General features: G+C 38.9%; 1 long non-coding RNA gene across 1 annotated transcript; it reads right to left on the bottom strand.

Annotated features, from left to right (window-relative positions):
• Positions 1-521: 521 nt before the first annotated feature.
• Positions 522-5,756, bottom strand: LOC124395425. Its single transcript, XR_006927625.1, has 2 exons — positions 4,970-5,756; positions 522-2,767 (listed from the first exon to the last, which is right to left on the bottom strand). It is a non-coding gene; the product is annotated as an uncharacterized LOC124395425 (long non-coding RNA).
• Positions 5,757-26,182: the final 20,426 nt, after the last annotated feature.

The following is a 26,182-nucleotide window of genomic DNA, read 5'->3' as shown; positions in this document are numbered from 1 at the left end:
TAATCTTATGGAATATACTTTTTATCTTGTGGTGTGGTTCTGAAAGTCTTGATGGATAGTGAATTACAATCAATTTATTCCTGCTCTGTAGAGACTATTGGTGATGACACGGACTGTGTTCTAGTACTGCACTAGTGCTTTCATCATCAGAACATTCTAAATTGTTGTATAGGCTATGGCCAAGGATTAAGCAACTATCTCTTTTCTTTATTATACCAGTTATTATTTGACTAAGATAAGATAAGATAAGATAGTAGGAGTTGTATAGAGATAGTAGGGCTTGTCTGGTTTTTCCCTCGTGGGAGAAGAGGTTCAATGATAATGGATACCAGCTGACTCACATTTTAAGAAGATGAAATGGTTCACTTGGCTCTTTTTACCAACCTCTTTCTTTTACCTCTTTGTTTTACCAACCTCCATGCTACTCTCTCAATCATTGGCAAGTTGACAACATTAAAGGTTTTAAATGACCAAGATGGGTATTTTATCAAGAGCTTGGATCAAAAGTCGGAAACCAGAATAAAGTCAATAAGCTTTATTTGCTTTAGTACACAAGACAGGAACTTCAGCAGAAGCACAAGCCAGAAAACAGGTAGAATTCGTAGCATGGGAAGTCCATGAATGATCTCTAGTGCAAACTGTAGACCGGACGGTGAGCGAGTGGGAAAGGCGCCCATATAAAGGGGAGTGTAGATTGGAGACAAATGTAGGTGATTAGTAGGAAGGCGAGGCTGAGCAAATGTGCTGAGTGCAGGAGGGAGGCGTGCCTGGTGGTTCCCTGACAAACGTAAGTAAATGCACTTAAATAGTTTTTCGTGTATCTGTACTTTACTCAAGTATTTCCATTCGGGAAGACTTTTACTTCCCTACATTTCAAAGTCAAATATCTTTTTTATATATATAGCGTTTTACTATATCACAGGTTATGCTGTGTTGCCTGCTATGCTTTTGTGCATAGAGCAACAATATTTCTTTTAGTTTGCATAACATTTGTAATTTATAATATGTTTTTATCATAATGTGTGTAGCTTGCAACAAAACAATTACAGCCCAACTAGTATAGTTATATTTAGGTAAATATGCGCTTATTGATTTGGTTACCTTTAATTGAGGTGGTCATAAAGATTTTCTGTGATTGTACTTAATTTAAAAGACATATATTATAAGGTTATAGATATTGTATGTATCTTATGGCTACAAATAGCCAAGGAGTTGTATGGTTCTTAGTTCTGAGCGTTTGATAAATTGTGCACAATGACATGTATTTAATCATCCTATAAATACATTTAGGGTGATTATTTATAAATGAAATAAAGCTCTCAGAAATATATCCAAATTTGTGGACTGCTCTGAGAATATGTCTAACTCATACAGTGACAGTAGCTGAAGCAGAGAGGAGTGTTTCAAAGCTGAAACTAATCAATGGGGGGTGACGTGGTCCACCCAGGCATCTTTCAAGCTAAAACCGCCATTGCCAGTTGGTGGTATTTATTTAGCATAAACATACAGGTCAGTGTCAGTTCAACAGCAAGCAGAATATTTTCAGGGGAATAAATCATGGAAGAAACTGTGGCCTTATTTGCATGGTTTTTATAAGTCGGTGAAAAGTAGGTTTTGAGCTCATGATCATTTATTAGATATCAAACAGTGTTTAAAGTATTAATAGAATTATAATAATAGATTGGCATTCTAAGAGTAACATTACAATATTTTTTTTTACATAAACTGAGTTGATTAAGAAGAGAGTCAAAATGACACTAAGGCATTATAGCTATAATAAAACATAGTACTTGGATACTAAGTACATTTGAAGGCAAATACTTTTGTTCTTTTACTCAAGTAAAAGTTTAAAGGGAGCACTTTTACTGGAGTAATATTTTACCTACTGTATCTCTACTTTTACTCAAGTACATGCTTTGTGTACTTGAGTAAATATGGTCATGGGAAGGCAAATACACTGTGAAATGTCAATCAGATAACTTTACTGCTAGTATGTCAGGGAGCATTAGTGAGCAACACACACAAGAATTTAGGACTTTAAAAAGAAAACATGAAGTATTGGAAACAAATTTCAGATGCCATTAAAGAATAACAGTATAGAGAAAATGTATGCTTATATTAACTTACTGCTTATTTGTGAAGAATATAGAGAGCACTGTAACACTGCAGTACATTCAAATTGAGTTTATCAAAAGGACATGTCAGCAAAAGAAAAAAAAAAAAGAACAGAAACACCACTTTGTTGTTGACACCAGGTATTGTGGAGGGACTTTTTATTAGTTAACAGATTTTACGTTCTATGTTATATTGTGTGTTCTATAGTAAAACAGTTAAATTGAAGCTATATTAGGTCAATGTAGCTTCACTGTTCTCAACTTCATTATAAAGTTCTTAGATCTGGACATATATAATTTGTGGTAAATCAGCACAACAGCATTGCACACCTACATGCATAGCCCTTTATTTTATTTCATGCTGTTTTTCTTCTGTGCCTATTCCTGAGTGGTATAATTGTGTGGCATTGCCATTCCTACCCAGCCTTTCTACAGCCCACTCTTCTGCACTCTGTGGTTGATAACAAATGGGCCTTTTCTTTTGCGAATTGAGGCTAAATGATAGTTTCACTTAGAAAGCAAAGTGACTGTCCATCTTCATAACAGTGCTCTCCATCAGAACAATGAATCCAATCTCATCTGACTGTCTCTGATTAAACACAGGCAACAGATATCTCCTTACAGCTCCCCTCCAATCAAGACTTGTTAGGTTCCTGGAAAAAACAAAAACCCACTATTAAAAAAAACAGCTTTAAATATTTAGAATTTGTATAGGTTGCATTGGAGGCTGTTTCATGCTTTGATGCGTTTAAGCTTTTATGGAGATAGAATTTCTATATATAAGCACAATGTAGTTCACTGACTAGCTTTCTAGTGTATTTTAATAAACACTGGATTTCTTAAGGCATGATATTGCTAAATTAAAACCCATCAAGTTCTGATAGACAAATTTGTGGCATTAAGGAGCTTCTAATATCTCTTGAATATAGATTCAATGTTCAAAAAAGTGAAATATAACAAAGCTGAATGTGATCTAAAGGCATTATATAACATAATTACAATACAAATGACTTAAATAATCATTAAACATTTTTTGACGCATATAATATGAGGCACATGTAAATAATTACTTAATTATATGTAATAAGTAAGTTTATGTAAATCTAATATTATATAATTTGTTAATTATATATTAAGTTTATATATAAACTTAAATGGCAATTAATTACGTGCTCCATATTATATGCCTCAGAAATGTATGATTACTTAAAAGTTATTTGTATTTATTTTATTGTAATTATGTTGCATAATTATATATTATATGTATTGCCTTTAGAAATATGAAGATAAAACATTTTTCATTTCCCCTTTTTGTTCCATGCATATTTTGTCACAACCAACCCACCTCACATAAAATAATAACAATTATTTATGTCAAACAGTGCAACCAAAAATAAACATCAATAGCACTGGTAGATAGTAGTTTTCTAGTTAGTCCTGTCTTGGTTTAGTGTTAGGTTACAGTCTTTGAGGGAGTGTATCTTACACCATTATGTTAGCAATAGGAAAACTAACATGTGTCAACAAAGTTACCCCAGTTCCACACAAAGTTGTAGGAGAACCCCTGTGCTTATATCTTTAGAAAGACACTTGTGAAGCATAAAATATTGCACATATACAAATTCACATATGCCTTTTAACACATTATTACCTTATCTTAAACCTAAATAATGTAAAAAAAAAATGTAAAATGTATATATCTTTATTAAAAGTAAATTGCTATATTTCTGATGAATAAAAGCCTTTTTGTGTTTAAAGCATGTTTATATATGAACGTTTAAAATGATTAATGAATATCGGGCTTGGTTGTTTTGTCTGTCTGTTACAGTCTGTTTACCAGTGTACCAATCTTGTGAAAAATATAAGTGATAGAGGAAGACTTACGCATAATATAATAGTGTGTGTGCATGTGTGTGTGTGTGTGTGTGTGTGTGTGAGAGAGATGTGTTGTGCTGTACTGTCAACCATTTGAACAATGATTAAAATTAATATATTACAAAGGCAGACTGATAGAGCTGACATTTGTAGACCTTAGTGCAAGGTAATACATACCTCATTGTTTGAACCTAATTCGACCATTCCATTCTAATGGGCTGTGAGCTACTGGGACAGCTTTGAATTTGTGTCCTTAATGTGCCATGCAGATTAAGATCATTTAGGATTGTAGGTCTTTTTTAGTTTTTTTTTTTTTTAACACAAATTGTAACCCAAGGCCATATCTCTAGTGTTGATGATGTATTGTTGACTTTGTAACAATGGTATCTTGGCCTTTTCTTCATCTCTGCAATATTTCAGACTTAAAAGTATTTCAATTATATATGTTATTATATCTCAAATCTAATTAGCTTAATTTGAAGTGTTACCTTTGCATGAAACAAATCAATTGCTAAATTAGAAGGCTATTAAAAATGTATTAAAAGTTTTATAAAAAAAAAATAAATAAAAATAGTTATAATTAGTATTAAAGTAATTTTAATAGTTGTTCTTGAAATGTTAATTTATATAAAATTTGAACAAGATTGTTCTTTATGAGTGTAAGTTTGTCCCTAATGAGACACCACCCTAATGGTGGTGTCTGTGGCAAGGAAAAACTCCCTGAGATGGCATGTGAAAGAAAACTTGAGAGGAACCAGACTCAAAAGAAAAATGTTATGAAAAGAATGAAAAGATGAAAGATAACAAATGTCTATTTATTACAGCTAAACAATGTTGAGGGGTGCAGTGATGGTGATCAAATGCAAATTGTAGTCCTGAGTCATTGTAGCAGACTGTTGACATTAAGTACAGTCCAAATTCATCCTCAAAGCTCCTTTGTTAATTTCATGGATCCCCAGGTCCTTGATGTGAAACTATACCCAGCTGCACAGAGTGGTCGCCCATCGAAGAGAACACCCTACAGTGGCAGGCCAGGATGAAGCGGGCAGATCCAAGGAGGGGAGGGGGCAGGAACAGTATTCACTGGTACTTCAGGAGCATGTTTAACTCGACTGAGAGAGAAAGAGAAGAGGGGTGACCGGAAGAGAAAGATATTGATTATTAACCATGATGTATAAAAGTTAAGAACAATGTGCAGTTGGGGACTCCGGCAAGACTCGCTCTGGCAGCATAACTAAAAGGGAGAAGATAACACAGACATGAGGGATCTCTGGGATAAGAGCCGGCCCACCACACTACCAGCAAACCAGCAAACTATCAGCAAACCTGAGTGAATGCGTGACATTAAGGGGGCGACAGCATACAAATATCCCAGTTCAACGAACACATATCCATATACCTCCAGATCTGCTCCTTCACCTAAGAAAAACCTACTGATAAAAGTAAATAAATATGTTTTTAAGACCATGTCTGTGTCCCGATCAATAACTGGAAGGCTGTTCTATAACTGTAAGGCTTTATAAGAGAAAGATCTGCCCCCTTCTGTAGTCTTCATTATTATAGGTAACAACAAATGCACATTTTTTCTGCAACATTTTATCTAAGTAGGCGTTTGGGATTGTAATGGTAAAGAAGTTCGCTCAGATACTGCGGCATGAGAGCGTTAAGTGCTTTATATGTCAGTAGTAGTATTTTATAATCAGTTCGAGATAAAATTGTGAGGCAGTGTAGACTGATTAAAACAAGGGTGATGTGGTCATATTTTCTAGATCTAGTAAGGACTCTTGCTGCTGCATTCTGGACTAACTGAAGCTTGTTTATGCACTTACTCAACATCCAGACAGTAATGCATTACAATAGTCAAATCTAGATGTAACAAAATGATGAACTAGTTTTTCTGCATCCTGTAATGTCAAGTCAAGTCAAGTCAAGTTTATTTCTATAGTGCCTTTCACAACAGACATTGTCTCAAAGCAGCTTTACAGAAATCAACAGTCAAGGTGAACGGTGTGCATTTATCTCTGATGAGCAAGCCTGTGGCAAGGAAAAACTCCCTTAGATGTAATGAGGAAGAAACCTTGAGAGGAACCAGACTCAAAAGGGAAACCCATCCTCATTTGGGTGACATCAAGAGTTTGATCATAAATCTTTCAACAATACAGAACACTGGAGAGTGAGAACTAACATAAGTACTGGAGTATAAGATATGTAATGTTCTTTCTACAGTCTTATACAGTCTATATGGTTAGTAGCTCCTAGTTTTATGAGCTCAACATTTGTGATCATCACAGATCCAGCATCAGCTTTTCCATGCCAGAGCCTTTAAACACTCCAGGAGGTCCAATGTCAAACCCACACATGTAGTGGGATCCAACTGGCACTGGTATGTCTCTAGATGGTTCGGGATGTTTGCGAGTTCGTCATCTACTTCTTCAAAGGTCCATAATCTCCATGAGGTGGGATGTGACTGGAGCTGGCCAATCTCAGGATGCCTCGGGATGGGAGAGAAAGAGAAGCAGTGGAGAGGAATTAGCGTAGCTGCTGTTTATGATATTAACAGCACAAGTTGATAATGTGCATGTGATCAGATGTTCTGGAGCACAAGGTTATGATGTGAGACGTATGTTATGTGTAGGCTTTGCTAAAAAGATGTGTTTTTAATCTGCACTTAAATTGGGAGTGTGTGTCTAAACCCCGAACACTGTCAGGAAGACTATTCCAGAGTTTAGGAGCTAAATGTGAAAATGATCTACCGCCTTTAGTGGACTTTGCTATTCTAGGAACTACTAGAAGCCCAGAGTTTTGAGATCTCAGGGAGCATGGCAGATTGTAGCATGTTAAAAGACTGGAGAGATACATGGGAGCCAAACCATTTAGTGCTTTATAAGTAAGAAGTAGTAGCTTGAAGTCTATTCGAAACTTAACAGGAAGCCAGTGCAGGGATGATAAGATTGGGGTTGTATGGTCATATTTTCTTGACCTTGTAAGAACTCTTGCTGCCGCATTCTGAACTAACTGAAGCTTGTTTATTAATGATGCAGGACATCCACCTAGTAATGCATTACAATAGCCTATTCTGGAGGTCATGAACGCATGGACGAGCTTCTCTGCATCGGATATAGATAACATGTTTCTTAACTTAGAAGTATTTCTAAGGTGAAAGAAGGCTGCTTTTGTAACTTGGTTGATATGATTATTAAAAGACAAGTTGCTGTCTAAAATAACTCCCAGGTCTTTTACCATTGAACTAGTGGTTACAGAATTTAGTAGTAGAAAGTTATGGGTCATCCAATCACTTATTTCTTTAACACACTCAGTTATGCAAGCTAATTGAGCTGTATCGCCTGGTTTTGTTGAGATATATAGCTGGGTATCATCAACATAACAATGGGAGCTAATTCCATGCCTTCTAATAACTAATAATATTTCCTAAGGGAAGCATGTATATTGTGAAAAGCAGGGGTCCTAGAACTGAACCTTGTGGCATGTCATAATTTACTAGCATTAGCCTGGATAACTCTCCGTTTAAGTCTACGAAATGGTAACAATCGGACAGGTAGGATTTAAACCAGCTTAATGCCTGTCCCTGAATGCTGATGTAATTCTGTAAGTGATCTAGAAGGAGATCATGGTCTATAGTGTTGAATGCAGCACTAAGATCTAGTAAAACCAACAGCGAGATGAAGCTTTGGTCTGAAGCTAAAAACAGGTCATTAGTGATTTTAACTAGGGCAGTTTCTGTGCTATGATGGGGCCTAAAACCTGACTGAAACTCTTCAAAGATATTGTTCTCTTGTAAGTGGGAACATAACTGGGCAGCAGCAATCTTTTCTAAAATCTTAGACATAAATGGGAAATTTGAAATTGGTCTGTAATTTGATAGCGTGTTTGAATCCAGATTAAGTTTTTTGATGAGGGGCTTAATAACTGCTAACTTGAGGGATTTAGTGACCTAACGATAGTGAGAAGTTAATAATATTGAGAAGAGGCTCACCAGCTGTATATAACACTTCCTTCAATAGATGAGGGTGAATGGGATCTAACTGACATGTTGTTGATTTAGCTTTGGTAATAACATTATACAGCTCTTCCTGTCCTATACATGTAAAACAGTGTAGATGTGGAATCGTGGCGAGATAATGTCAGGAGATGCTGTCAGAGGTTGGACCGCCACAATTGTTTTTCTAATGTTATCTATTTTTCTTCTTCAGTGAAGAAATTCATAAAGTCCTCACTATTAAACTGTGATGGAACACATTTTTCAGATAACTGATTTTAGTTAGTTTAGCTACTCTACTGAAAAGGAACCTGGGATTGTTTTGGTTGTTTTCTATGAGTTTGCTCATGTGTTCAGCTCTAGCAGCTTTTAGCGCCTGTCTGTAGCTGAGCATACTGTCTTTATACGAAATTCTAAATACCTCCAATTTAGTTTTCCTCCATTTTCTCTCCAGATTACGTGCTGTTCTCTTGAGGGCATGCATATGACTATTATACCAAGGTGCAGGTGCTTGTTCTCTAACCTTTTTTAACCGGATGGGGGCAACAGTGTCTAATCCATCCTCAAAGCTCCTGTTCTTACTCCGGAATTTCATGGAACCACCCAAGGTGTTCATGAGAAAAAAGTCCCAAGCTGCACAAAGTGGCCTTCAATCAAAGAGAACACTATCCAGAGACAGGCCTGGAGGAAGTGGGAAGATCAACGAAGGGGGGAGGGGCAGGAACAGTAGTCACTGAAACCTCAGGAGCATGTTTAACTCGACTGAGAGAAATTATTTCATCAGCATAGCAATGAAAGCTAATACCATGTTCATGTATAATTTCCACCAGAGGCAGCATATAAAGAAGAGCAGTGAGCCTAAGACAGATCCTTGCAGAACACCAAACATTTACCTCAGAGAGTGTGGAGAACTCACAATTTACATCAACAAAGTGATAGCAATCAGTCAAATAAGACCTAAACCAGAAAAGAGCTGTTCCCTTTATTCCAACAACATTTATTCCAACAAGTGTCAAGGTCAGGTTTCTTAATTAGGGGGTTGATAATTACCAGTTCAAAAGATGTAGGAACATAACCAGCAGAGGTGGGAAGTAACAAAGTACAAATACTTTGTTACTGTACTTAAGTAGATTTTTTTGGTATCAGTACTTTACTTCACTATTCATTTTTCAGACTTTCAAACTTTTACTTTTACTCATTACATTTTCTCACAAATATCTGTACTTTCTACTTCTTACATTTTCAAAACCGGATCGTTACTTTAGTTTTAATCCATTGATTTGGTGAAATATCAATATTTTTTATTTTCACTACACACCGATTTCAGCCCATCAACCGAGTTCCTGTCATAGTGCATCTTTTTTAATCCACTGGTGTTTAAAGTCCTGCTCTCACTCACCACAGACGTAGACTAGTTTACGAAACTAAGAATGAGCAGGCAGAAGGCAGTAAGAAGTAAAGCTAACATGGATGAGACAGAGGGAGTCAGTGATGTAAACATGACTGAGAACAGAGACATTCCTGATCATATATATATATATATATATATATATATATATATATATATATATATATATATACAGTGAGGGAAAATAAGTATTTGAACACCCTGCTATTTTGCAAGTTCTCCCACTTAGAAATCACGGAGGGGTCTGAAATTGTCATCGTAGGTGCATGTCCACATAATCTAAAAAAAAAAAAAATCCAGAAATCACAATGTATGATTTTTTAACTATTTATTTGTATGATACAGCTGAGAAAGTCAATGTTAATATTTGGTACAGTAGCCTTTGTTTGCAATTACAGAGGCCAAACGTTTCCTGTAGATTTTCACCAGGTTTGCACACACTGCAGGAGGGATTTTGGCCCACTCCTCCACACAGATCTTCTCTAGATCAGTCAGGTTTCTGGCCTGTCGCTGAGAAACACGGAGTTGGAGCTCCCTCTAAAGATTTCTTGGGTTCTTCCAAGATCTATTGGGTTTAGGTCTGGAGACTGGCTAGGCCACGCCAGAACCTTGATATGCTTCTTACAGAGCCACTCCTTGGTTATCCTGGAATTATGACCCAAAAGTTCTATTTTGGTCTCATCTGACCACATGACTTTCTCCCATGACTCCTCTGGATCATCCAATGGTCATTGGCAAACTTAAGACGTGCCTGGACATGTGCTGGTTTAAGCAGGGGAACGTTCCGTGCCATGCATGATTTCAAACAATGACGTCTTAGTGTATTACCGACAGTAACCTTGGAAACGGTGGTCCAAGCTCTTTTCAGGTCATTGACCAGCTCCTCCCGTGTAGTTCGGGGCTGATTTCTCACCTTCCTTAGGATCATTGAGACCCCACTAGGTGAGATCTCACATGGAGCCCCAGTCCGAGGGAGATTGACAGTCATGTTTAGCTTCTTCCATTTTCGAATGATTGCTCCAACAGTGGACCTTTTTTCACCAAGCTGCTTGGCAATTTCCCCGTAGCCCTTTCCAGCCTTGTGGAGGTGTACAATTTTGTCTCTAGTGTCTTTGGACAGCTCTTTGGTCTTGGCCATGTTAGTAGTTGGATTTTTACTTATTGCATGGGGTGGACAGGTGTCTTTATGCAGCTAACGACCTCAAACAGGTGCATCTAATTTAGGATAATAAATGTAGTGGAGGTGGACATTTTAAAGGCAGACTAACAGGTTTTTGAGGGTCAGAATTCTAGCTGATAGACAGGGGTTCAAATACTTATTTGCCGCTGTATCATACAAATAAATAGTTTAAAAATCATATATAGATTTTTTTTTAGATTATGTCTTTCACAGTGGACATGCACCTACGATGACAATTTCAGACCCCTCCATGATTTCTAAGTGGGAGAACTTGCAAAATAGCAGGGTGTTCAAATACTTATTTTCCTCACTGTATATTAGGCTGTCAAAATAAAAATACTTTTAAACGGCACAAAATTTTATTAATGCGCTATCAATTCAGCACGCATTTCTGTTTTTACCATTTTTATAAAAAATATAAATACATAAATAAATAACTAAATATAAAAGAGGCGAAATTAAAACCTTCAGCAAAACACACATTTATTTACCACATCCTTTCGTTACTTACCTATAAAATAAAAAAATAAACTCCACCGAAAAATAATTTTAATCAGTAAACTTTTGTTTTATTTATGCACTAATTCTCAAATTAAACGCCAAATCCACCATGATTCAGACAATTAACCCTCTGGGTCCCTCTGAATAGAGAGAGTGATACACACAAACACACACATGGCAGTCCTTAGAAACCCAGAGAGAGAGGTATCCGTGGTACACCCTGGAGGGGCGAGGTCCACACAGTCCAAGAACGAACACACTGGAGGAAAAGGGGTAATCCAGGGTGCGCTTTGGGAGAAAGCACGGCCGTAGAAGGAATGTAGAGTCCGGGATGGAAGGAACGCATAGGGATGCGCATACACTTACGAACAATAACGGACAGTGAGTGAGTGTAAGTGATGGGTTTATATAGGAGCCGGGAATTAGTAGAAGATGAGTCCCAGGTGTGTGTGATTAAGCCAGGAGCTTCAGAGAAAGCAGAGGCATGACAGATGCCGAAGAGGGGGTGGCAGGTGGATTCCCACACAGCCTGGTGGGCCAGGGCACTCAGAGGAGGCCCTCGTCTGTCGTCCAGGAGCGAAGGGGATCCCGCAATCATTGCAGCAGAACCAGGAGGGGCAGAGGAGGACCCGAGGCAGAGTGACAGCCCCGGTGGAGAGCCGGAACCAAACGATGGAACGGAGCACGGTTCACTGCGGAGGCCAGGAACGGAGCAAAACCCTTGGCGAAGACTGGAGACTAAGCAAAGTCCTTGGCAAAGACTGGAGGCAGAGAGATGCTTCTGGCAAAGGACAGGGGCCCAGCAGCACCTGCAGCGGAGTCCAGAGGCTGAGTGACCTCCACGGCGGAGACCAGTAGCTGAGCGACACCCTCAGTGGTGATCAGGGGCGGAGTGACGCCCACTGTGGAGGTCTGAAACGGAGTGACACCCTTACGGAGGGCTGGAGCAGAGCAACAGACCGGACAATGTCCTCGGCAGAGACCGGAGGCTGCGTGACACCCACTGCGGAGGACTGGAGCAGAGAGGTGTTCTCCAAGGAGACCTGGAACGGAGTACACTCTCAGCGGAGACCGGAGACTGAGCGATGTCCTCTGCATAGGTCTGGAGCAAAGAGTTGCCCACCACGGGGAACTGGAGCAGAGCGATGTCCTCTGCGGGGGTCAGGAGTGGATCGACGTCCCCCATGAAGGCCCAGAACGGAGCCACTTCCACCACGGAAACCCGGACTGGCACGACGACCTTGGTGACAACCCGGAGGCTGGGTGGAGCTCTCAACAGGGTTTCCGGGCTGCAAGACCCCCTGGACGGAGACCGGAGACACGCCCATGACGGAAAACAAAAGCCGAGCCACGCCCTTGGAGTCCTGAAGATGAGCCATGCCTTTAGCTAAATTCTTGCCATCGGAGGAGCTTGGGAGCGTGACGTCGTCTTGGGAGGGACTCAGAGGCGAGTCATCGCCTTTTGAGGAGCTTGGAGGCAAAACAGGCGCTCCACAACTTACTGGCGAGAGATAGAGAATCTCCAGACAGGAGAAAGATGTGGAACGCGATCTTGGCTCTTTCTGTGGGGAATAGGGACGAATGCACCTCCACAATGCAATGACAAATTTCATTCGTTCGTTCGTTCGTTCGTTCGTTCGTTCGTTCGTTCGTCCGTTCTATCTATCTATCTATCTATCTATCTATCTATCTATCTATCTATCTATCTATCTATCTATCTATCTATCTATCTATCTATCTATCTATCTATCTATCTATCTATCTATCTATCTATCATTAATATGATGTGAGGTCCAGTTACCAGTGTGACACTAAAACAGGTAGAAGTAATAACTACTTTTTACTTAAGTACATGTCAGAGCCAAAACTTCTTTACTTTCACTTGAGTAAAAATGTATAATCAGTACGTCAACTTTTACCCAAGTATTTTAAAACATGAGTATCTGTACTTCTACTTAATCAAAGGCTGTGTGTACTTTTGCCACCTCTGAAAACCAGTGCTAATGGAAAAGTTTATTATTTTTAGAACAGGTTGAATTACTAAATTACTGGAATTATCTGTTTGAAGAAACTTGTAGGCAAGGGATCGAGAATACAAGCTGAGAAATTTTAATGAGGAAATAATTTAAATTTAGTCAAAACTCTTGAATAGGAGTAAAAGTTTGTAATTGATTTTGCTACCATATTGAATAAAAATGTATTTGATTATGCTTGTTATTTTTTATGAGGGTTGAGAAATATGCTGATCTAGCAGCACTAAGAACAGATAAAGTAATGATCTGAAATAGCTTCAGAATGTGGAATTATGTCTATATGTTTTATTTATCGAATCCGAATGTTAGTATTAAATCAAGAGTGTGTCCACCACTATGAATAGGTCCTATAACATTCTGATTAATTCCTACTGAATCTAGAATCAACACAAAATTTCGTTTTTTCATGGCACAGTGGGGAAATTTCTATGTTACAGCAGCATAGAAAAAGAAATGCCAATATATATATATAAAAGAATAAAGACATACTATTGTATATAGTATATATACAACACAATGTATAAATACAAAAGAAGAAGAAGAAAAAAAAAGAGACCACGAGTAAGCAGTTACGCTAACAGACATATTGCACACAGGTAATATTGCATTTTAACATTTCTGTTATTGCACATGTGTTGTTTAAAAATACTTTGTTATTGTTATTATTGCAGTTAAACAGTAATAACAGTGTTTGTTATGGTGACCGGTTCACTGGGAGCAGCTTTGATTGTAAAGTTTAAAAGCAGCAGGGAGAAAAGACCGTCTGTATCACTCCTTCAGACACTTAGGATGAAACAGTCTGTCACTGAAGGAGCTGGTCAGGAATTGTCTCATATAGGGGGTGAGAGTTGTTCTACAGCAATGATGCTAGATTAGCTACCATCCTCCTTTCTCCCAACTCCTGTACAGTGTCGAGAGGAATCCCCAGGACTGAGCTGGCCTTCCTGATCAGCTTGTCCAACTTCTCACTTTCAGCATTAGAGATGCCGCTGCATGTCCATGTCAGACTCACAGTCATGAGTCCTCCAACACAGGTGTGTTGTGTGTAGGCTGTGAGCTGATAGCAGTGCAAAAGAGGTGGGGCTGGAGCAGCTTGCTGTGGAAGCAGAGAAGGGGGTTGCAGTAGGGGGGACGGATGGGGGCAGGGGAGGGTAGCTGATCAAATCTGTTAAAGAATAGATTCAGATCATTCACCCACTTCTGGTCACCCTCAGCCTGAGAGCTGGGCTCCTTATGACCAGTGATGGTTTTGAGCCCCTTCCACACACTGCTGACATTGTTCTGCTACATCTGATCCTGCTACAGCTTCCTCCTGTAGCATGCTTTTCCTTCCCTGATCTCTTTTCTCAGTTCTCTCCGGACAGTTTTTAGCTCTTTCTTGTCTCCAGATTTAAAAACCCTCTTCTTCTTTTTAAGGAGAGTCTTTATATCAGGGTTGATCCATGGTTTGTTCTTGGGAAAACACCATACAGCCCAAGAGGGTACAGTATTCTCCACACAGAAGTTTGTGTCAGTAATACAGTCTGGTAGATTGTCAATATCCTCCCCATGTGGATTGCACAATTCCTCCCACATAGTTGTTTCAAAACAGTCTTTCAGAGCCTCACTGGTCTCATCAGAGGCAGCTGGTTGCCTGCATACAAGGGGTTTGTACACAGGTAGGATATGAACCAAGTTGTGATCCGATCTTCCCAAGGGGGGAGGGGTGCTGAAGTGTAATCCTCCTTTGAGTTGGTATGAAATAAATCCAGTGTGGCATGAAACCCACTGGGTGAATGTGGACAGAGTGTAGGATGTAGGGGCATGATTGAAATCTCCAGAGGTAATGAGAAGGGTATTTGGGCTATGTGTTAACAATCTGTTAACAACAGAATGCAGGACATCGCATGCCGATTCACCATCAGCAGAGGGGGGAATATACGCAGCTATCGTGATAACATGCGAGTATTTCCTGGGCAGATAGTACAGCCTCGTGCTAGCTGCTAACAGCTCAATGTCCTTACAGCAGATCTGCTCTTTAATAGTGATGTGACCAGGTTTACACCATCTATTAAAAACTTTCTTTCGGCTTCTCCCGTTAGGGGTCGCCACAGCGGATCCTCCGCACGTTTGATTTGGCACATGTTTTTACGCTGGATGCCCTTCCTAACGCAACCCTCCCCAATTTATCCGGGCTTGGGACCGGCACTGAGAGTGGCTGGGGATTGTTCCCTGACCGGGAATCGAACCCGGGTCGCAGCGGTGAGAGCGCGGCCAGGGGAACCACCAGGGGACCTTCTCTTCTAAGACTATGACCAATACAAGAAATTAAAGCAGCACCTTCTTGAGTGGGATAACTTCCCGCCCTAACAGGCCAGTCTTGCCCTCAAAACTGCCCCAATTATCTATGAAGCCCACATTGTTTTGAGCACCATTCGGGTATCCAGCAGTTACCATAACCATAACCTGCTGCATCGCCACACCACATTGGGATGGGGCTAGAGCATATTACTGCATCGAACTTTGCCTTTTAGAATTAACTAAATGTTCATGAGTTTAGGTTTGAAATTATTAAGCCTTGGTTGTACTCCAGCTCAAAATGATTCATATTTTAGTGAGCAGTGTTCATGGTTTTGTCTTTGAACATAATTTTGCAAATAAAATTGCATATTTAAAGGGCTTTTTGGGAAATGAATATTATACAACCAGATCCTATGACACTCACTGATATTCAGTAGTTTTTAATGATGTGCAAGTGCAGATAGCAAATAGATAACCGTGCTTTAAAATAATACACAGACATTTTGTCCAGCTGTGAAGATATAAGTCATAATTATGAGTTAGTAAGTCATAATTGTTAGATCCTTTCTGTGATTTTTTTTTCTTTGTGAATGCAATGCACTTCCGTAGTTCTTCTTCTCTGAATGAATGCAAGAAAAAGTTTCTAATGAATTAAGCCAATCTTAATCCAAATTTTTCACAATTTGTAAAAAAGCTAAGGTAACTTGACAATTGAAATTGGTACTCAACAATTTTGGGTTGTTTTTAATCCTAGTTACATGCTTATTTCTCTGTGAACTACTGTCTCTTTATCCTGCTATTTTTGGCTAAACATTTAAAAGTAGCACTGATTTTTAAGAATAATGGTAATCAATGTGCATAATCAATGTGCAGACCTGCACTAACTACAGGGGAATAAAGTTGATCAGTCACACCCAAAAGTTATGTGGAAGCCAGTAGTGGAGACTGTAAGAACAGGAGCTGGATTTTTATCTTGATGATGGATTTGGACTGTAGTTAATGTCAACAGTCGGCTACACTGACTCGGGACTACAGTTTGCTTCTGATCACCATCAATGAACCCCGCAATATTATTTATCTGTAATAAATGGAAATTCGGTACAGCGTCTCCAGGTTATGACCGTAACCCTAGTTCCCAGAGGGAACGAGACGCTGCGTCGAAACGCTATGGGAACGCCCCTGCGTGACCGCGCTCTGAACCACGTGTGTAATCTGACCAATAGGCGTTTGGGACATGACGTCATCAGCGGGCGACGTCGCGTAAACAGGAAGCTACAAATGCGAGATGGACCAGAGACTGGGTGGCCGCTCTGTTTCTGGGCTTCGAGGTGCCCGGAGGGACCAGGCTGGGGCTGCCGCCGACCAGCCCCACATGATCGGCGAGGGAGGTACTGCTGAAACGCAGCCGACTGCTTCTTAGAATCCTGAAACCTGTTCACGACCGCTGTTACAGCGTAACCAAACAGGCCAGGAGGAGCCATCGGTGCGTCCAAGAGCACAGCTCTATCCTTGTCCGGGAGGTCAGACAAGGTGAGCCACAGATGTCTTTCTGTGGCCACCAGGGCCGCCATGGACCGACCAACGCCGTGTGTTTCGTGGCCCGAAGGGTTAAGTAGGCAGCGCGACGTAACTCCTTAATGTCAGTGGCCCCAGAGCTAAGTCCCTCATCCAAATCACGTAGCAGGTCAGCGTGGTACGCCTGTAATACACCCATGGTGTGGAGACATCCCGCAGCCTGACCTGCTGCCACGTAAGCCTTCCCCACTAAAGCCGATGTAGCACGTAGCGGTTTAGTAGGGAACACCGGAGCCTTTAGTGATGATGCCACGCTAGGAGAGAGATAGCTGGCTAGCGTCTCTTCAACACGCGGCATCGCCCAATAGACGCACGCCTTAGCCCCAACCACATTCGCGTAGAGCGAGGAGTGGTGAGACGAAGTACGCGCTGAGTACGGGGTTTCCCAGGAACTGGACACAAACGGCAGGCCGAGGAAGTGACACAGGGCGCAGTAAGCGCTCATCCAGCTTACCCTCCTCGGAGAGAGAGACATGTAATGCCGCGCCGCTCATGCTGGGAGAAGAAGCAGCCATTGGGCCTGTTTCTCCGATAGAGCCGGAGCTCAATTCAGCCGACGAAGCTGAAGCGGACTCATCTGACTCCAACCCCGCCGCTAAATCGGCCTGCGAGCCCCACGAGTGCCGGCGCCACTTCGCCTCGCCACGAGAGAGAGGGCTCCTCTCAAAGAGCGCTCTCCGGGAGCAAAGCGTGCGCATAGCCATGCGGCTACAATGCGAGCAATCGACTCCCTCGAGAGCCGACTGTGCATGCTCCACTCCCAGGCAAACAACGCACCGATCATGCGAATCCTTACCGGTAATGAAACGCGGACACGGATGAACGCACTTACGGAAACTCTGTCTGCCAGCCATCACTCGATCAGAAAAAACACAGCGAAACAGCGCTTACCTGAACGAGCAGAAAGCTAGCGACTGGTCCATCTCGCAGCCATTTGTAGCTTCCTGTTTACGCGACGTCCCCCACTGATGACGTCACGTCCCAAACGCCTATTGGTCAGATTACACACGTGGTTCAGAGCGCGGTCACGCAGGGGTGTTCCCATAGCGTTTCGACGCAGCTCGAGTTCCTGAAGGGGAACCCCAGATGAGGATGGGTTCCCTTTTGAGTCTGGCTCCTTTCAATCAGGGACAAACTTACACATAAAGAACATCTTATTCATTTTTATCACCACATTATCTGTGTAAAGCTGCTTTAAGACAATGTTCATTGTTAAAAGCACTATACAAATAAAAATGAATTGAATTGAATTGAATTAAATTGAATTGAATTGATGCATGGCTTGTGAGGCCGCATTGTCGGCTTCAGGCTGGAGTATGGTGTGGAGCATGGCTAGTGAGGTTGTCATGTCAGCCTCAGGCTGGAGCAAGGCATAGAGCATGAGGTGAAGCCAGCTTGTCGGCCTCAGGTTGGAGCATGGAGGCTGTCCTATCACACTTGGGCTGGAGCTTGGCATTATAGGGCTCCTTATATATGCTGTGTGGTAATGTGAGCTTTGTACCTCATTTTGAGTTTTGAATGCTTGGATTTGAAACAAATAGCGAATTCAAACGAGTCATTTGTTTATTGGAAAAAAAATCCACAAGTAATGCAATGAGAGTTCAACGTGACGTTTGCTAGTCATATGCATTTGCAACACAAGGAATATAACTTTGGGTACTGTCTTTTTTTTAAAATTGGAAATTCTGAACTTTTTATATATTTATATTGGAAAATGTTCTTATTATTTATAGTTTCTTTTTTGTTTTGTTTTCCTAAATACTGTAGATCTGCATGGAGTTTTTCAGGATCTGTAACATAGACCTCCTAAAAAAGTTCAGCGAGTCACTTGATAAATATACAGCACCTCTATTTTTTCTGATACACTGTTACATATCATATTGTCCTTTACCAAGTGTTTAGGTTTATTCAGATGCAGTCTTAGTCTATTCTCAATGTTGATTTGCCAAAATAATACAAAATGCTATATACAACGCTTGAACCTTGAACCTTTGAGGTTTACTCTGATGCTTTTATTAATGTCTGTTTTGGATTTTATGTACTGTGGTAATCAGTTGAATAAGAATACTTTATACACTGTTTGACTGGAGTGTGGTTAGAGATTTTGCTCAGATACTTTTACTTTTGTCTGTTTGGGGTTTTTAGACAAAATATTACTTAGTTTTTGGAAGCTCATCTTTCATTTTATGTTGAAACAAACAATGTTGTAGTTTTCATACAGTTTGCAAAGTTTTCCAATGATGTTTGATAACATTTGTAGTTTTGTACAAACATGCCTAATGCAGAAGACGTATGTCATATGGCAGAGTTTGTAATGTTGTGTTTTGGACAAACTATTAAAAAATGGAGAGGGAGAGAAATTTGTTGTGGTTTATTAAATTCTAAATATGAAAATAATTATGAATACATAATGGATCAATCTGTCCTAATTGCATTCAGCAAACAAAAAATATTTTGTTTTGTTATTTGCTAGGTAAACTCAACTTTTTTTTTTACAGTGTAGAAATATTGTTAAATTTAGAAATATGATGTCATTATAGGATGCAGAAAAACTAGTTCATGATTTTGTTACATCTACATTAGACTACTGTAATGCTTTACTGTCTGGGTGTTCGAGTAAGTGCATAAATAAGCTTCAGCTAGTTCAGAATGCAGCAGCAAGAGTCCTTACTAGACCTAGAAAATATGATCATATCACCCTTGTTTTAATCAGTCTGCACTGGCTCCTAATTAAAGCTCACATTAATTATAAAATACTACTATTGACACTTAACAGTGCAGTATCTGAGTGAACTTACCATTATGATCACCCTTGCCTACTTAGATTAAAAGGTGCAGGCTATTTGTTGGTACCTCGAATAATAAAGACTACAGCAGGGGGCAGATCTTTCTCTTATAAAGCCCCACAGTTATGAAACAGCATTTCCAATAAGTGTTCAGGATTGAGACACAGTCTCAGTGTTCAAGTCGAGGCTGAAAATATATTTATTTAGTCAAGCCTTTGATTGGTAGATTTTTCTTTGGTAAAGGAGCAGGTCAGGAGGGATCATGTATATAAAGTCACCTTCCTTCACTCTCATGCGTTCACTCAGTTTTGTTGATGGTTATGTGGTGTGCTTTTTGTTACCCCCTTTAGTTATGCTAACATAGCTAGTTTTGCCGGAGTCCCCAACTGCACAGTGTCCTGAACTTTTATACAACAATAAGGATACTTAATAATCTATATCTTTCTTTCCATGTCACCCATCTTATCTCTCAAACATGTTCCTGCCCCTCTCAATTCAATTAAATTCAATTAATTTTTAATTGTATAGCACTTTTAACAATGAACATTGTCTCAAAGCAGCGTTACACAGATAATGTGGTGATAAACAGTCGCCACCGGCTTGTTAATCAAAGACAGACTTACACTTATAAAGAACAGCTTATTTATTTTTATCACCACGTTATCTGTGATACTTTGCAATTCTACACAAATCAAAGTTGTATTTATACAAATATACTAATCAGCATGGAAACACAACACCTGTGAACTAATTAACTAATGGGACACCCATTCACATCACACAGGACATATTTTGGTCCTGTCACATCAACAACCTGGTGAATACGGCCCGGCAGCGTCTGTACCATCTGAGATGCCTAAGAGACTTTACACTACCCTCCCAGGTGATAAGAACTTTTTACACTTGCACCATTGAGAGCATCCTGATGGGTAGCATTACTTCCTGGTTCGGGAAAAGCACCATGCAGGACAGACAACCCCTACAGAAGGTGGTGCTTTCAGCTGAATATACCATCTGCACCAAGCTCCTTGACCTGCAGGACATCAACAGCGCTTCTGCTCCTTGAAAGCAAACACAGAGAGAATGAGGAGGAGCTTCTTCCCATAGGCCAGCTAGAATGTTTAAACCAGGAAACACCCAGTAACTAGTACCTGGACTTCTCTCTCCATCTCTTTTTTTCCTTCACTGCAAAATTGTTTCTGCACAATTATTTTTGCCATGTTTATATGACACCGTAACTCTGGACAGTCACTTTAACTCTGGACTTGCACAGCACAGTGTCACTTTATGTCCCATTATACTGGACATGGACACATTAAGGACAAATCACACTGAATTACTCTAATCTGTACTCTATCAATATCTGTCATACACATCCATCGGTTTCTGACAAATCTTCTTTTTCTTATGCTTCTTCTTCTTCTTCTTTTGGCTTTTACCATTAGGGGTCGCCACAGCGGATCATCCGTGTCCATACCCACTGTCCTCTACATCTGCCTCTTTCAAAACAACTACCTGCATGTCCTCCCTCACCACATCTATAAACCTCCTCCTTGGCCTTCCTCTTTTCCTCCCTCCTGTACACATGTACACCTGCTAGAGAAAGAGAGAGAGAGAGAGAGAGAGAGAGATTTCTGTGCAGGTTTTAGGCAGGTGTGTAGAAATGCTGTAAAGTAAGAATTATTTTACAATATATATTTTAATTGTTTATTTGTATCTTTTTACAAAATTCAATATGAACAAACAGAAGAAAAACAGAACTGAAATAAATATTTGGTGTGATAACCCATTGGCTTTAAACCAGCATAATTTCTTAGCACAGTTTGTATACTTGTACACAATCAGGGCAAACTCTGTTATTAAGGTGAGGTTTTGGGAGACAGGTCACTCACCATGGCAAGACTGAGCAGAGCAACAATTTAACTATAATTGTTGTTAATGTGAGTAAATTATTATTTAGCCTTGTGTATTTTATGAATGAAATATTTATTTTTCCTTGTGTTACAGTAGAGTACAATATGTGGTCTTACACAGCAACACTGCAGATTACTAAACATCAATGTAACAACATTAAGTTCGATATATTTGTCACATTTTGTCCCTGGAATCTTATTTATTAATTGTTGTTGTTATTGAATACTACACATTCCTGTGTCGATGTTGTATCACTGCACAGACTTTAACCCACATGCATTTAAAACCTTGCAACACAACATGCAGATTGTGATGGACAATGACTGCAGAAGGGAAATAATTATTTTTTATTTCTCATTAACAAGACTTTTATATTTAGGTCTATTCTGACACTATGCATTACTTCAGATAATTAGATCAATATCTATGTCTTTAAAAGTTGACAAAACTAAAGAAATGGTTGGAGAGCACAGAGCGGCCATTCTTCACTGATCATCGATGAATCCTCTGTGATCGTCAAGATTCCTTGGTGTTCATCTGGTGGAGAACCTTACCTGGTCACTCAACACAAGCTCCATTACCAAAAAGCCCAGCAGCATCTCTACTTCCTGAGAAAGCGGAGAAAAGTCCATCCCCCGATCCTGACCACGTTCTACAGATGGACCATTGAGAGAATCCTGAGCAACTGCATCACTGCCTGGTTTGGGAACTGCACAATCGCGGATCGCAAGACCCTACAGAGGATAGTGAGGACAACTGAGAAGATCATCTGAGTATCTCTTCTCTCTATCACGGACATTTACAAAAAGCCAACAGCATTGTGGACAACCCCACACACCCCTCACACTCACTCTTCACTCTCCTACCATCAGGAAAGAGGTTCTGAAGCATTTGGGCCCTCACATCCAAACTGTGCAACAGTTTTTTCCCTCAAGCCATCAGGCTCCTCTACACACAGAACTGAAGTGTAAAAAAACTCTCTTTCTCACTCACACACACACACACACACACACACTCACTCAACTGTGTGTTACTGAGCTGCAACAAATCTGAACTCAAACACACTCTCATACTCATTTCAATTCACACACATTCATGTCAGCAGTACCACTCATTTTGTATTATTGTTTTATTATAACTGTTTACATGCTGTTTTTGCACATATACTTGACTGCTGCTGTTGCTGTTTTGCACGACATTTCATGTTTACATTTTGTGTTTATTACAAGTACACTCTTATATACAGTTCTCTTTTGTACTGTTCACAAATTGTACTGTATAACATACAATAGGTTTTACTAGCGGCACTATTTTGTGTTTTGTGTATCTGTCCCACAGGTGTAAGCTATATATTGTTAAAATGACAATAAAAGCTTCTTGACTTGACCTTTTAAGAGAAAAGGAATACAATTCATTAGTGCATCAATATCAAACTACCTGCTCGCAAAAACCCTTCCGTGTTTATATACTATTGAATCCCTATAATTCCCACAAAAAAACATTTGATTGAAATGTTTGTCTTTGACAGAATCAATAGCAGTCTTTCAATATCAGACCCTGACATACATGATAGTAAAAATATCAATTAATCAAATGTCAATACATAAATGGCATGCTTATGATCTATTTTTTTATTGCCTACCAAAAAGAACCTGCAACATCCAGTACACATGATGGGATTAAACAAACATACAAAATCATCAAAATCTTATTTCAGTCTGTTATCAACAGTTTGGTGGTGAAGGCTGGGGAGGGTTTCAGGTGCATATGTATTCTCTTTTTAGCTTTGATTTCAGTACAAAGTATGCTATGCAACAGAAATAACACAGGTGGTAATTCACTACTAAATTGCTTGCCATTGTTATTTATGCTGTCATCTCCTTCAATTTTAAGGATACCACATTTCTGTTTTTAGCTCCTCTACCAGTCAGGATAAGCAAATACAACACACTGAAAACGGTGGTTCAATTATCAGCAATTCACTCTCCTTAGGGGTGTAACTGTACATGTATTTGTACCGAAATTGTGTTGTACGGGGCCTTTGGTCAAGCCTTTTTACATTCCTACTCACTCCATTGCAAATATAAGAATTGTTTTGAGCATGTATGAAAATGCTAAAGAATCAACAGTGCTAGCATTAGCTGCTAACTAAGAAGTGGCTAGCAGCTAATGCTAGCGCTATGGATTCAAGATTCAAGATTTTTTTATTTATTACAAACATAACTATAATTATAATTATTAATTATAATGCAGAAAACAACTTGCAGTGAAATAAAAAGTATTGAATCCATAGCGCTAACGTTAGCTGCTAGCCACTAACGCTAGGTCTATGGATTATTTAGCGCTTTAAGTCCAGCTTCAAGAATTTCTCTTAAAAAGAGAAAATCCTGACAATTTTGCATAGAAAGGGAGTGAATGAATTAAGGATGGAAGGAATGAAGACAGTTGTTAACGTATAATAAATCGGTAGAACAGTTAACTAGATCATATCTTCAGAGAATTACATATTAAATATAAAACACACACAATATACATCTGTATTACCCAAAGGTAAACTGATTAATTATTTTTTTTCCATTTATATAATTTTATTTAATCTATTTATTTTGTGACGATTTAATTCATTACTCAGTTTAATCAATGTAATAAAAGTGTATTTGATTTGATTTATTCTATTTTTATTATATATCATAAAATATTATTTTGTATACAGTGGCGGGCCGTGCATTCGGTACCTAGGCCTTCACTTACCTGACTTAATCCACCTCTTAATACCAACACTGTCATGTTGGAATGGTAGAAACCATCAATACTATACAAAAACACAATATAACATTTCACATATGGAGGGTGAATACCATTTTATTGAAGCAAGCTCCGAACCTCTACACCACAACCACATCTGTGCCACCTACATCATCTGAAGCAGTTTAGAATCAATATTTGTTTAATAACATGACAAAAACCTACAAATTTTTATTATATACAACCTACTCACCAGAGATGAATACTCATAATTTGCACCTCTCCTTGGAGGCTGTAAGCCAGTGGTACCGCTCATATTCACTGGTCTGGAAGTGGCAAACAAACCCTTTCCCGGGCTGAGACAAGCTAGCTAGCTTCGGAGTTGGCCGAACTCTCCTCACGATGTCTAGCTTATCTGGAAAATGTATTTTTACGTATGTCCGAGACCTAATAAATTTCTCCTCCTCCATTGGCATAAAAAAGTGTAAGAAAAAGAATTTGAAATCTGATTGGTCAAAGAAACAGATGAATTTCTTATAGAGACTAAGGTAAAAAGGCCAGCAGTACTGACTTTGAAGGTCCTCTGCAGATAAGATTGACACAGCAGCACATAGAGGCTGAAATCTGATTGGACAAAAAAATCAAACTTCCTCATATACGTACTGGAAGCAGTGCAGCCAAGAGAAATGCTATGAAATGAAGAGAATAAACTGTTGGGAATAAATTAATACAATTTTATGAAACAAATATAATTTATGTTGTAAATGTAGGTCAGTGCTTCTGATAGTGTTTAAGCCAGCAGAGAAGACTTTGCTGGCCCTGACTGCCCACCAATGTTTATATATTATTTAACCAAGCATGTACTTTATTTAAAATTGTTTTAAAACTGTACACTGTTCAAATGATGATTATCACAAATATCAATAATAATAAACTTAACCAGAGGAATTACCCTTTGTAGCTGCTCTTTTACTGAGAGCTAGCAGATAATAAATTACAAGCAATATGATTTCAATGAACTGTTTGTGTGCATCATGTCCAAGAAAGGAATATACTGTTGTTGTTTTTTTTTTAACAATGAGAAAATCCTTTAAATTCCCCAAGCAAATGACTTTTTGTTTGTTTGTTTGTTTGTTTTTATTTAAACACAAAATGATAACATATTGAATGTTTAAATTCTCAAATAGAAAATAATATTCAATTAATTTATATATAAGTATAATCTTAGATTTTTTAATAATTACACTCAATGAAATCCTGTGTTTTATGCTTTTATTTTTTTATTTTTTTATTTTTTTTACATTTTTCTATGTGCATATTTAAAAACAATAATAACACTTCTTTTAGGGCTGTATGTAAGAATTTCAGCATTTTTTAAACATGCATTCAGATATTAAATTGAGCTGCCTAATTTAAAACTGAATTTAAAGCTATTCAAATTTTATTTTTGAATGCAAGTTTAAAAAATGCTGAGACACACACACACACACACACACACACACACACACACACACATATATAAATATATATATATATATATATATATATATATATATATATATATATATAAAATAACTTACGTTCAGATTTTGAATTCAGCTTTAATTTAGGTTTTAAATTGTATATATTTATAAAGTTGGACCAGTTATCATAGTGCTGCAAAGATATGTGTTAACAAACGCTACAAAAGTAATAAGCAACAGTTTTATGCTAATTGTTTATTTTAAAAGATTCAATAATTATGCAACATAAAATGAATGGTTTGCTTAGCATG

The sequence above is a fragment of the Silurus meridionalis genome, chromosome 13, assembly GCF_014805685.1.
Source record: "Silurus meridionalis isolate SWU-2019-XX chromosome 13, ASM1480568v1, whole genome shotgun sequence".
Lineage (NCBI taxonomy): Eukaryota > Metazoa > Chordata > Actinopteri > Siluriformes > Siluridae > Silurus > Silurus meridionalis.
Note: the sequence above shows the minus strand (reverse complement) of the source record. Positions and strands in the feature narration are given on the sequence as shown.